General features: G+C 44.4%; 1 protein-coding gene across 1 annotated transcript in view; it reads left to right on the top strand.

Annotated features, from left to right (window-relative positions):
- arhgap5 (Rho GTPase activating protein 5) overlaps nucleotides 1–12,960 on the top strand; it is a 120,979-nt gene that overhangs the window by 71,223 nt on the left and 36,796 nt on the right.

Here is a 12,960-nt window from a genome sequence, read left to right as displayed (position 1 = left end):
CATGCTTCTTGGAAAATAAGTCTAAATGGGGTAGAGGAGAAAAGGGATCGAGGGGTACAGATTCACAAATCATTAAAAGGAGCAGTGAGGTTAACAAGACCATAAAAATGTCAACCAAGCACTGGGGTTCATTCTAGAGGGATATAATTGAAAAGCAGAGAAGTTATGTTAAACTTGTATAGGACTTTGGTTAGACCACACTTGGAGTACTGTGCACCGTTCTGGTCTTCATATTACAAAAAGGATATTGAGGCACTGGCGAAGATGCAAAAAACATTTATAAGGATATTACCAGAATGAAGGGGTTATAACTATCAGGAAAGACTGAACAGGCTGGGGCTGAGGAGTGACTTAATGGAGATTTATAAAATTATGAAGGGTTTTGATAGGGTAGATGTTTCCACTTGTGGGTGAGTCCAAAATTGGGGTTATAAATATAAGATGGGCCACTAATAAATACAATAAGAAATTCAGAAAAAAACTTCTTTATCCAGAATGTGCTTAGAATTTGGAACTTACTACTGTACCACATGGAATAGTTGAGGTGAATAGCATAGATGCATTTAAGAGGACAACAACAACTTGTTTATATAGCGCCTTTAACGTTGTAAAACGCCCCATGGTGCTTCACAGGAGTGCTATAAAACAAAATTTGATACCGAGCCACATGAGATATTAGGGCAGATGAAAGAGGTAGGTTTTAAGGAACGTCTTAAAGGAGGAAAGAGGGTTAGGGAGTGAATTCCAGAGCTTAGGCAGCTGAAGGCATAGCCACCAATTGTGGAGCGATTAAAATCGGGGATGCTCAAGAGGCCAGAATTCGAGGAGCGCAGGTATCTCGGAGGGTTGTGGGGCTGGAGAAGATTAGAGATAAGGAGGGTCGCTGTCATGAAGGGTTTTGAAAACCAGGATGATAATTTTAATATCGAGGCGTTGCTTAACCGGGAGCCAACGTAGGTAAGTCAGCAAAAGGGGTAATGGATGAACACGACTTGTGCGAGTTAGGACATGGGCAGCCGAGTTTTGGATGACCTCAAGTTTACGGAGGATAGAACATGGGAGGCCGGCCAGGAGTGCATTGGAATAGTCAAGTCTAGAGGTAACAAAGGCATGGATGAGGGTTTCAGCAAAAGATGAGCTGAGGCGGGGCGGAGTCGAGCGATGTTCCGAAGCTGGAAGTAGGCGGTCTTTGTGATGGTGCGGATATGTGGTCGGAAACGCATTTTGGGGTCAGCCTCAGACGATTGCCAGGGAAAGGGATGGAGTTGGTTGCTAGGGAGTTGTGATGGGGACTGAAGACAATGGCTTCGGTCTTTCCAATATTGAGTTGGAGGAAATTTCTGCTCATCCAGTACTGGATGTCGGACAAGCACTTAGACAATTTAGAGACAGTGGAGGGGTCGAGAGAGGTTGTAGTGAGGTAGAGCTGGATGTTGTCAGCGTACATGTGGAAATTGACGCTGTGTTTTCGGATGATGTCACCGAGGGGCAGTATGTAGATGAGAACTAGGAGGGGGGCACGCATAAATTCTTGGTGGACACCAGAGGTGACGGTGGGGGAGCTGGAAGAGAAGCCATTGCAGGTGATTCTCTGACTACAGTTAGATATATAAGAATGGAGCCAGGCGAGTGCAGTCCCACCCAGCTGGATAAAGCTGGAGAGGCGTTGGAGGAAGATGGTGTGGTCAACCGTCTCAAAGGCTGCAGACAGGTCGAGTAGGACGAGGAGGGATAGTTTACCTTTGTCACAGTCACATTGGATGTCATTTGTGACTTTGAGAGCTGTTTGGGTACTATGCTGGGGCGGAAGCCTGAATGGAGGGATTCAAACATGGAGTTCTGGGAAAGATGGGCACTGGTTTTGGCGGTGCTAACACATTCAAGGACTTTGGAAATGGGGCGGTAGTTTGCAAGGACAGAGAGGTCAAGGGTTGGAGAGGGGTGATGACAGCAGATTTGTAGGAGAGAGACGCAGTACCTGAGGAGAGAGCACTGTTAATGATATCAGCTAACATGGGAACCAGGAAGGGAAGTTGGGTGGTCAGCAGTTTAGTGGGAATACGGTTGAGGGAGCAGGAATTGGGTCTCGTGGACAAGATGAGCTTGGAGAAGGCATGAGGGGAGATCGGAGAGAAACTGGAGAAAGATTTGAGTTCAGGGCTCCTTCGAGGAAGTTTGGCCCAGTGGGGTAGGGAAGGGAGGGAAGTGGCAGAGGCAGCTGATCCGATGGTCTCAATCGTCGTGACAAAGAAGTCAACGAGCTCCTCGCATTTGTTGTTGGAAGTGAGGGTGGTGGACACAGGAGAGAGGGGTTTAAGAAGACGGTTTGCAGTAGAGAAAAGAAGCCAGGGGTTATCTTTGCATTCCAGAATGATCCTGGAATAGTGAGCAGTTTTGGCAGACAAGAGTGGGACCCAATAGTGCTTTGTGGTCCAGTCAGATCTGGCGGTGAATGGCGAAACCAGGCGCCTGCCATATCCGTTCAAGTCTGCGTCACTTGGACTTAAGGGAGCAGAGATGAGGGCTGGACCAGGGGGAGCGACTAGGGTGAGAGTCGCATTAAAAAATGGTTTTAATGGGAATTAGGGCATCAAAGGTGGAGGCGAGGGTGTGGTTGAGCAGATCAGTAGCTGCAGAAATATTGTGGTGAATGGAGGGCCAAAAGCTATACAACTGTGATTTTGAAAGTATAGTTGTAAGTGAATTGGGAGAGTTTTTTCCAGGGGCGGACACAGAAGGAAGTAGGGTTGGGAGGGGGTAGGCGGATGTGGGTGGAGAGCGATACATGGGAGTGATTAGAGATGGCCTTATCTGTGATTGACACAATGGGAGTAGCGAGGTCACATGAGATGGCAAGGTCAAGGGGTGAATATGGGTTGGCAAGTTTACATGGAGGGAGAGATTAAGGGAGGATAGGAGGGCAGTGAATTGAGAGGAGAGAGAGCTTGATGAATTGAGATGGAAGTTGAAATTGCCGGGGATGAGAAGTCACTCGGTGCAAAGGCTGAGAGAAGAAAGCAGTGACAATATCTCGGTGAGAAAATCTTTGATACCTGGGTGGGCAGTGGAGAACAAGGATTTTAAGTGACAGGTGAGAGGGGTGGAACAAGGTGAGATGCTCAAAGGAGGAGAAAGTGCCAGAGGAGTAGGGGGACAGACCAAGGTGTAATTTGGTGTTAAGAACCACACTGCCACCGCGACGGTCTGGGTGGGCATGTGATGGAAGGTGGAGGCTTTATTTAGGGGGAAGATGTCATCACCCCTCAGCCAGGTTTCCGTCAAGGCCATGACGTTGGTGCAATCATCCGCAATAAGCTCATGGCTGGCAAGGGCCTTGTTCACAAGTAAACATAACATAAGAAATAGGAGCAGGAGTAGACCAATCGGCCCCTCGAGCCTACTCCACCATTCAATAAGATCATGGCTGATCTGATCCTAACCTCAAATCTACTATCACTCTACATCCCACCCAAACCCATGTGATCGCCTGGAAGAGGCGAAAAACCAGATTAAAAAAACCAATGGGCAATTTGGGAGAAAAAATCTGGGAACTTCCTCTCCGACCCATCTAGGCGATCGAAACTCGTCCAGGAGATTACTCTGTCCCTATATTTTCTACAGTACTTACCTTCTGTAAAAGGTGATCTCCACCCCAGCCAGTAAACGAACATTCTGGAGGGACACGCGGAGAGGGGCGGTGATAGCTGATAGCTGATACACTTCACACCTAATCTCAGCTGTCTTTTCTCTCCACTTGTCCTATTACCATTTCGTCTGGTTTTGAATACCTCTTAATGTCTCTTTTACTTCTTTTGTTCTATCGCAGCCCTGCCTTCGATCTATTTTATTTCCTTTCCAGTTTTGAAAAAGGGTTTCGACCCGAAATGTCAACTCTAATTTCTCTCCACGGATGTTGCCTGGCCTGCTGAGCTTTTCCAGCATTTTCTGTTGTTATTTCGGAATAGAAGGATATGCTGACAGGGTTAGATGAAGTAGAGTGGGAGGAGGCTTGTGTGGAGCATAAACAGCAGCATAGATCAGTTGGAAAAGAAAAGAAAGACTTGCATTTATAGAGCGCCTTTCACGACCACTGGACGTTGCAAAGCGCTTTACAGCCAATGAAGTACTTTTTGAAGTGTAGTCACTTGTAATGTAGGAAACACAGCAGCCAATTTGCGCACAGCAAGCTCCCACAAACTGCAATGTGATAATGACCAGAGAAACTTTTTTTTTAGTGATGTTGATTGAGGGATAAATATGACTAGGACACCGGGGATAACTCCCCTGCTCTTCGAAATAGTGCCGTGGAATCTTTTTTGTCCACCTGAGAGCAGATGGGGTCTCTGTTTAACATCTCATCCGAAAGACGGCACCTCCGACAGTGCAGCACTCCCTCAGTCCCTGGAGTGGGACTTGAACCCACAACCTTTTGACTCAGAGGCGCGTGTGCTACCCACTGAGCCACAGCTGACACTTTGGCCTGTTTCTGTGCTGTTCATTCTATGTAAGGTGGGTCTCATGTAATTTGCTGTTAATAAGGGATGAGATCAGTACGGTAGAGATAAAAGATCTTGGCTCGGCAGATCGTGATGTAGAACTGGAATCGGTTTGGGTGGAGCTAAGAAACAGCAAAGGGTGGAAAATATTGGTGGGAGTTGTGTATAGGTCACTGTAATGAAATCTGTTTGTCTTGATCCTGTATTCGTTTTGCACTCATGTATATTACCCTCCCCCACTGTGTATAGTTTCACTTCCTCTTTCCCAACTAACCTGGGAGGTTCCAGGTCTTGGCTCGGCCCCTGACTTCTCTTACATAAAGATCCCAGGATCTGTATGACTCATTCCTGTGAACCAGTCGGCGTGTTGAGATGTTAGCTCTGATCTTAGTGATTAAAAGCCAACTTGTTTAAGTCTATAACTTCTAGTTTTGTGGTTATTGAAGGCCCATCAGTCACCAAACAGTAGTGGTAATGTAGGGCACAGTATCAATCAAGAAATTAGAAGTGCATGTAACAAGGGCAATATGGTAATCATGGGGGACTTTAATCTACATATTGACTGGGCAAATCAAATTACCACTAATGGTGTGGAGGACGAATTCTTGGAATGCATGCGAGATGGTTTCCTGGATCAGTATGTGGAGGAACCAACCAGGGAACAGGCTATTCTGGAACTAGTACTGTGTAATGAGAAAGGGCAAATCAATAATCTTGTGGTAAAGGGGCCTTTAGGGACAAGTGACCATAATATGATTGAATTTTACATTAAGCTTGAGAGTGATGTAGTCCAATCTGAAACGAAGGTCTTCAATCTAAACAAGAAGAAACTACAAGGGTATGAGGGACAAGTTGGCCATGGTAGATTGGGAGACTACACTAAAAGGTATGAAGGTGGACATACAATGGCTAACATTCAAGGAAATAATGCATAATTTGCAACAAACATATATTCCTCTAGGGCATAAAAACCCAAAAGGAAAAGTGATTCAACCATGGCTAACAAAAGAAATTAAAGCTAGTATTAAGTCAAAGGAGGAAGCTTATAAAGTTGCCAGAAAAAGCAGTCAGCCTGAGGATAGTAGCCATGGTGTGGAGATGCCGGAGTTGGACTGGGGTGGACAAATGTAAGAAGTCACACAACATCAGGTTATAGTCCAACAGCTTTATTTGAAATCACAAGCTTTCGGAGCGCTGACATGATTCTCTGACTATATAAGCTGTGTCTTTATGCATTTCTCCACTTCACCTGAAGAAGGAGCAGCACTCCGAAAGCTTGTGATTTCAAATAAAGCTGTTGGACTATAACCTGGTGTTGTGTGACTTCTTACATTAGCCTGAGGATAGGGATCTTTTTAGAAATCAGTAAAGGGGGACCAAGAAATTGATAAAGAAAGGGAAAATGGAATATGAGCACAAACTGGCGAAAAATATAAAAACGGATTGTAAAAGCTCCTATAGGTGTGAAAAGAAAAAGACTGGCGAAGGTAAATGTGGGTCCTTTACAGTCAGATGGGAGAATTTATAATGGGGAATGAGGAAATAGCAGAGAAATTAAATAAATACTTCACGGAGGAAGACACAAAAAACCTCCCAGAAAGACAAGAAAACCAAGGGTGTGGCGAGAATGAGGAACTCAAAGAAATTATTATTAGTAAAAAAAAACAGTACTAGCAAAATTAATGGGACTAAAAGTCAATAAATCCCAAGGACCGGATGACTTTTACCAGGCGTAAGATTTCAAAGGGTTTTCTGCGGGTGGAGGTTCTCCAGAAAGCGGAACTCTCCCCCCGCAGAGGCCCTTCTCTAGGGCAGGCGTCCGATCTGTCAAGAGCATTCTTGACCGATCGGAAATGCCGGTTTTTAGCGCATGTGCTTGGCATGCCTGAAACCGGCATTTCCGATGTCCCTATGGGCGTGTACACACCCATACGGATCGGAATATACAGCCCATCATTTGGAATTTGTAGGTAACTTAAATCCTGGTGAACATTTATTTAAGCTTTATAAAATGTACCTGAAGTGTTCTGAAATGCACTAGACGTGAAGAAAATTTTGGCAAGTATAGAGCCAAGTTGGGGAGTCATCCCTCTGAAAGAGCCACAAATTGTGAAACTTTGTATTTTTGTAAGTAAATACATCAATCAGTAGTTTCTGCCCCTCTTAAAGCATACTCTAAAATTAAAATGGGACTCCATATCAAATGGGTAACCTTGCATTTTTATGTATATCCCAGTTTTGCCAATCTGGCAGAAAAAGAGGAAAAAGCCAATTGCATAGGTTTGTCTGCCTCTAATTTCAATCTTGGCTACCCTTCAATTTTTTATGGAACCTACATACAACATGATTTTTCTTGCTATACTTGTAAAAAGAGCTTAATAACCACATACTGTTAAAAGATGAAAAACTGCAAATTTGCTTTTGGAACCCAGGTTTATAGTGGTGCAAATGTCAGTTCAGATTTTCTTTCTGCATGATGAGGGAAGCTCAGGGTTTCTGCTTACACTTCCCTCTGGCTGTGTGGCTGAAATTGGGAATTTTTGATGAGTGGGAGATTCAGCTTGTAACCACCACTCCATAACACACTGTTCTTATGTTCCAATTTGTTTCTGCCATCTGTTTATGGAATGCTTATGTGTAAATGCATGAAGCCTGGTTAATAATGTTAGTGAGCTGCAAGCGCAAATAGCCACGTGGGAATATGATGTAGTGGCGATAACTGAGACCTGGCTCAAAAAAGGGAGGATTGGATGCTTAATTTTCCTGGGTACAAGGTATGGGGAAAGATGGGGAAGGAAAAAAAGGACATATGGGGTTGCAGTTTTGATTGAGGAAAATATTACAATGCTAGAAAGAGAGAATGTCTTTGAGTGATAAAAGACAGTATCTATTTGGTTGGAATTGAGAAACAATAAAGGAGCTATTATGCTCCTTGGTGTATTTTATAATCCACCAAATAGTGGGAAGGAGATTGATGAGTAGATTTGTAAAGACATTTCTGAGACGTGCAAGAACTATAGAATAGTGATAATGGGAGACTTGAACTACTCCAATATTGAATGGGGCTGTGATTGTGTTAAGGGCAGAGAAGGCGAGGAATTTCTGAAATGTGGTCAGGAGAATTTTCTTGATCAGTATGTTTCCTTCCCAACGAGGAAGGAGGCATTGCTGGATCTCGTCCTGGGGAATGAAGTGGGTCAAGTGGAGAATGTCACTCTCAGCATCTCTGGACGAGTGATCATAGTATCGTAAGGTATAGATTAGTTATGGAGCAGGACAAAGAGCAGTCTGGAATAAAAATACTTGACTGGAGGAGGGCTAATTTCCACGAATTGAGGTGGGATCTGGCCTGGGTGAATTGGAGTCAAAGACTGTTGGGCAGGAATGTAATGGAGCAATGGGCAGTCTTTAAAGAGGAGATGGTTCAGGTACAGTCTAGGTAATTTTCTACAAAGGGGGAAAGGGAGGACAACCAAAGCCAGAGCTCCCTGGATGACGAAGGAGTTAGAGAGTAGGATAAAGCTGAAAAGGGGGGCATATGACAAATGTCAGCTTGATAATACAAGGGAGAATCAGGCTGAATATAAAAATACAGAGAAGTGAAAAAGGAAATAAGAGGGGCAAAGAGACAGTACGAGAATAGATTGGTGGCTAACATAAAAGGGAATCCAAAGGTCTTCTATAGGCATATTAACAGTAAAATAGTCAGAAGAGTGATGGGACCGATTAGGGACCAAAATGGAGGACTATTGATGGAGGCAAAAGGTATGGCTGAGGTACTAAATGAGTACTTTGCATCGCTGTTTACCAAGGAAGAGGACTTTGCCAAAGCTATGGTAAACAAAGAGGTTAGAATCATAGAATGGTTTCAGCACCGAAGGAAGCCATTTGGTCTGTTGAGCCCGTGCCGGCTCTCTGCAAAAGCACTTCAGCTAGTCCCACTCCCCCGCCCTTTCCCTGTAGCCCTGCAAATTTTTTCCCCTCAGGTATTTATCCAATTCCCTTTTGAAAGCCACGATTGAGTCTGCCTCCACCACCCTTTCAGGCAGTGCATTCCAGATCCTAACCACTCACTGCATAAAAAAGTTTTTCCTCATGCCGCCTTTGGTTCTTTTGCTAATCACCTTGAATCTGTGTCCTCTGGTTCTTGACCTTTCAGCCAATGGTAACAGTTTTTCTATCTACTCTGTCTAAACCCCCCATGATTTTGAATACCTCTATCAAATCTCCTCTCAAGCTTCTCTGCTCTAAGGAGAACCATCCCAGCTTCTCCAGTCTATCCACGTAACTGAAGTCCCTCATCCCTGGAATCATTCTCGTAAATCTTTCCTTCACATCCTTCCTAAAGTGCTGTGCCCAGAAATGGACACACTATTCCAGTTGAGGCCGAACCAGTGTTTTATAAACGTTCATCATAACTTCCTTGCTTTTGTACTCTATGATTCTATTTATGAAGCCCAGTATCCCGCATGCTTTTTTAACCGCTTTCTCAACTTGCCCTGCCACCTTCAACGATTTGTGCACATATACTCCCAGGTGTCTCTGTTCATGCACCCCCTTTAGGATTGTACCCTTTAGTTTATATTGCCTCTCCTTGTTCTTCCTACCAAAATGTATCACTTTGCACTTTTCTGCGTTAACTTTCATCTGCCACGTGTCCGCCCATTTCACCAGCCTGTCGTCTTGAAGTCTATCGCTATCCTCCTCACTGTTCACTATACCTCCAAGTTTAGGGTCATCTGCAAATTTTGAAATAGTGCCCTGTACTCCCAAGTCCAAATCATTAATATATATCAAGAAAAGCAGTGGTCCTAGTACCAACCCCTGGAGAGCACCACTGTATACCTTCCTCCAGTCTGAAAAACAACCATTCACCACTACTCTCTCTTTCCTGTCACTTAGCCAATTTTGTATTTGTGCTGCCACTGTCCCTTTTATTCCATGGGCTTCAACTTTGCTGGCAAGCCTATTATGTGGCACTTTATCAAATGCCTTTTGGAAGTCCATGTACACCATGTCAACTGCATTGCCCTCATCAACCCTCTCTGTTACCTCATCAAAAAACTCGATCAAGTTGGTTAAACACAATTTGCCTTTAACAAATCTGTGCTGGCTTTCCTTAATTAATCCACACTTCTCCAAGTCACTGCTAACTTTGTTTCTAAATGCTCCCCCACTACCGAGGTTAAACTGACTGGCCTGTAATTGCTGGGTTTATCCTTGCACCCTTTTTTGAACAAGGGTGTAACATTTGCAATTCTCCAGTCCTCTGGCAGCACCCCCGTATCCAAAGAAGATTGGAAGATTATGGCGAGTACCTCTGCGATTTCCTCCTTAACCTCCCTTAGATGCATCCCATCTGGTCAACTTTAAGTTCAGCAGCCTTTCTAGTACTTCTTTATCAATTTTTATCTCATCCAGTAACTTCACTACCTCCTGTTGCACTATGACTTTGGCAGCATCTTCTTCCTTGGTGAAGACAGATGAAAAGTACTCAATTAGTACCGCCTCCATGCGTAGGTCTCATTTTTGCTCCAGAATCTGCCCCACCCTCCTCTTATCTGTTTATTATTTATATACTTATAGAAGACTTTTGAATTCCTTTTTATGTTAGCTACCAATCTGTTCTCATACTCTTTGCCCCTCTTATTTCCTTTTTCACTTCCTCTCTGAACTTTCTATATTCAGCCTGATTCTCAGCCTGACATCTGTCATACGTGCCCTTTTCTGCTTCATCTCACTCTGTATCTCTTTCGTCATCCAGGGAGTTCTGGTTTTATCTTACAGAATTTTATAAGTTTCAAATAGGACTAGACAGACTAGATGCAGGAAGGATGTTCCCGATGATGGGGGAGTCCAGAACCAGGGGTCACAGTCTAAGGATAAGGGGTAAGCCATTTAAGACGGAGATGAAGAGGAATTTCTTCACCCAGAGAGTGGTGAACCTGTGGAATTCTCTACCCCAGAAGGCAGTTGAGGCCAACTTATTAAATATATTCAAAAAGGAGCTAGACATATTTCTTAAGGCTAAAGGGATCAAGGGATATGGGGAGAAAGCAGGGACAGGGTACTGAATTTGGATGATCAGCCATGATCTCATTAAATGGCGGAACAGGCTCGAGGGGCCGAATGGCCTACTCCTGCTCCTATCTTCTATGTTTAGTTGCCCTACCTTTCCCTTTTGTGGGAATGTACCTCTACTGTACCCGAACCATCTCCTCTTTAAAGGCAGCCCATTGTTCGATTACAGTTTTGCCTGCCAATCTTTGATTACAATTTACCCGGGCCAGATCCGTTCTTAACTCGCTGAAATTCGCCTTCCTCCAATTAAGTATTTTTACTCTAGATTGCTCCCTGTCCTTTTCCATAGCTAATCTAAACCTTATGATACTATGATCACTGTTCCCTAAATGTTCACCTACTGACATTTGCTCCACTTGACCCACCTCATTCCCCAGAACCAGATCCAGCAATGCCTCCCTCCTTGTTTGGCCGGAAACGTACCGATCAAGAAAGTTATCTTGAACACACTTCAGAAATTCTTCCCCATCTCTGCCCTTTACACTATTACTATCCCAGTTTATATTAGGATAATTGAAGTCCCCCATTATTGCTACTCTATAGTTCTTGCACCTCTGTAATTTCCCTGCAAATTTGCACCTCCTATATCTTTCCCACTAGTTGGTGGCCTATAGAATACACCTAGTAGTGTAATGGCACCTCTAATATTTCTTAACTCTAACCAAATAGATTCTGAACATTCTCTCCAGAACATTCTCTCTCTCCAGCACTAACATTCTCCTTAACCAATACTGCCACCCCACCGCCTTTCTTTCCTTCCCTATCTTTCCTGAACACCTTATACTGTATTCAGGAAGATTTGAAACCCAATCCTGCCCTTTTTTGAGCCAGGTCTCTCTCATTTCTTAACTCTAACCAAATAGGTCTCCAGGTTGCAGGGATACTGGATGAGATAAAAAGGAGGTGCTAGAAAGGCTGGCGGTACTTAAAGTGGATTAGTCATCTGGTCTGGATGGGATGCATCCAAGGTTGCTGAGGGAAGTAAGGATAGAAATTGCGGAAGTGCTGGCCACAATCCTCCTTGGATACATCAAGCAAGAGTCTAATCACTGCCCCTTGACATTCAGCAGCATTACCATCGCCAAATCCCCCACTATCAACATCCTGGGAGTCGCCATTGACCAGAAACTTAACTGGACCAGCCACACAAATACTGTGCTTACAAGAGCAGGTTGGAGGCTGGGTATTCTGCAGCGGGTGTCTCACCTCCTGACTCCCCAAAGCCTTTCCACCATCTATAAGGCATAAGTAAGGAGTGTAATGGAATATTCTCCACTTGCCTGGATGAGTGCAGCTCCAACAACACTCAAGAAGCTCGACACTATCCAAGACAAAGCAGCCCGCTTGATTGGCACCCCATCCACCACCTTAAACATTCACTCCCTCCACCACCGGCACACCGTGTCTACAGTGTGTACCATCTACAAGATGCACTGCAGCAACTCGCCAAGGCTTCTTCGGCAGCACCTCCCAAACCCGTGACCTCTACCACCTAGAAGGACAAGGGCAGCAGGCACATGGGAACACCATTACCTGCAAGTTCCCCTCCAAGTTGCACACCATCCTGACTTGGAAATATATCGCCGTTCCTTCGTCGTCATTGGGTCAAAATCCTGGAAAACTCTCCCTAACAGCACTGTGGGAGTACCTTCCCCACAAGGACTGCAGCGGTTCAAGAAGGCGGCTCACCACCACCTTCTCGAGGGCAATTAGGGATGGGCAATAAATGCTGGCCTTGCCAGTGACGTCCACAACCCAGGAACGAATAAAAATAAATACAAGGGTAGTGCCAAAGGACTGGAGGATTGCAAATGTTTCTCCCTTGTTCAAAAAAGAGGGAGAAGGATAAACCTGGCAATTACAGGCCAGCCAGTGTAACGGTGGGCAAGCTTTTTGAAACAGTAATCCAGGAGAAAATTAACAGCCACTTGGACAAGCATGGACTACTAAAGGAGAGCCAGCACGGATTTGATGAGAGCAAATCATGTTTGACTAACTTGATGAGGTAACAGAGAGGGTGGATGAGGGCAGTGCAGTTGATGTGTTTTTTGGACTTCCAAAAGATGTTTGATAAAATACCACATATTGGGCTTGTTAGCAAAATTGAAGCCCATGGGATAAAAGGGGCAGTAGCAGCACGGATACAAAATTGGCTCAGGGATAGAAAACAGTTGTGGTGAATGGTTGTTTTTTGGACTGGAGGGAGGTATACAGTGGCATTCCCCAGGGTTCAGTACTAGGACCACTGCTGTTTTTGATATACATTAATGACTTGAACTTATGTGCTAAACCATAAATGTATTTTGATGCTTTGGCAACATAAGATGTAACTTATCATGCCAATAAAGCGATTTGAATTGTGAATTGTGAAAATTGTGGGTGG

Source organism: Somniosus microcephalus, chromosome 12 (assembly GCF_052327205.1).
Source record: "Somniosus microcephalus isolate GS21.2 chromosome 12, FLI_Smic_1.0, whole genome shotgun sequence".
Taxonomy (NCBI): Eukaryota; Metazoa; Chordata; class Chondrichthyes; order Squaliformes; family Somniosidae; genus Somniosus; species Somniosus microcephalus.
The sequence above is the reverse complement of the archived record's forward strand: the minus strand, read 5'-3'. Positions and strand labels throughout refer to the sequence as shown.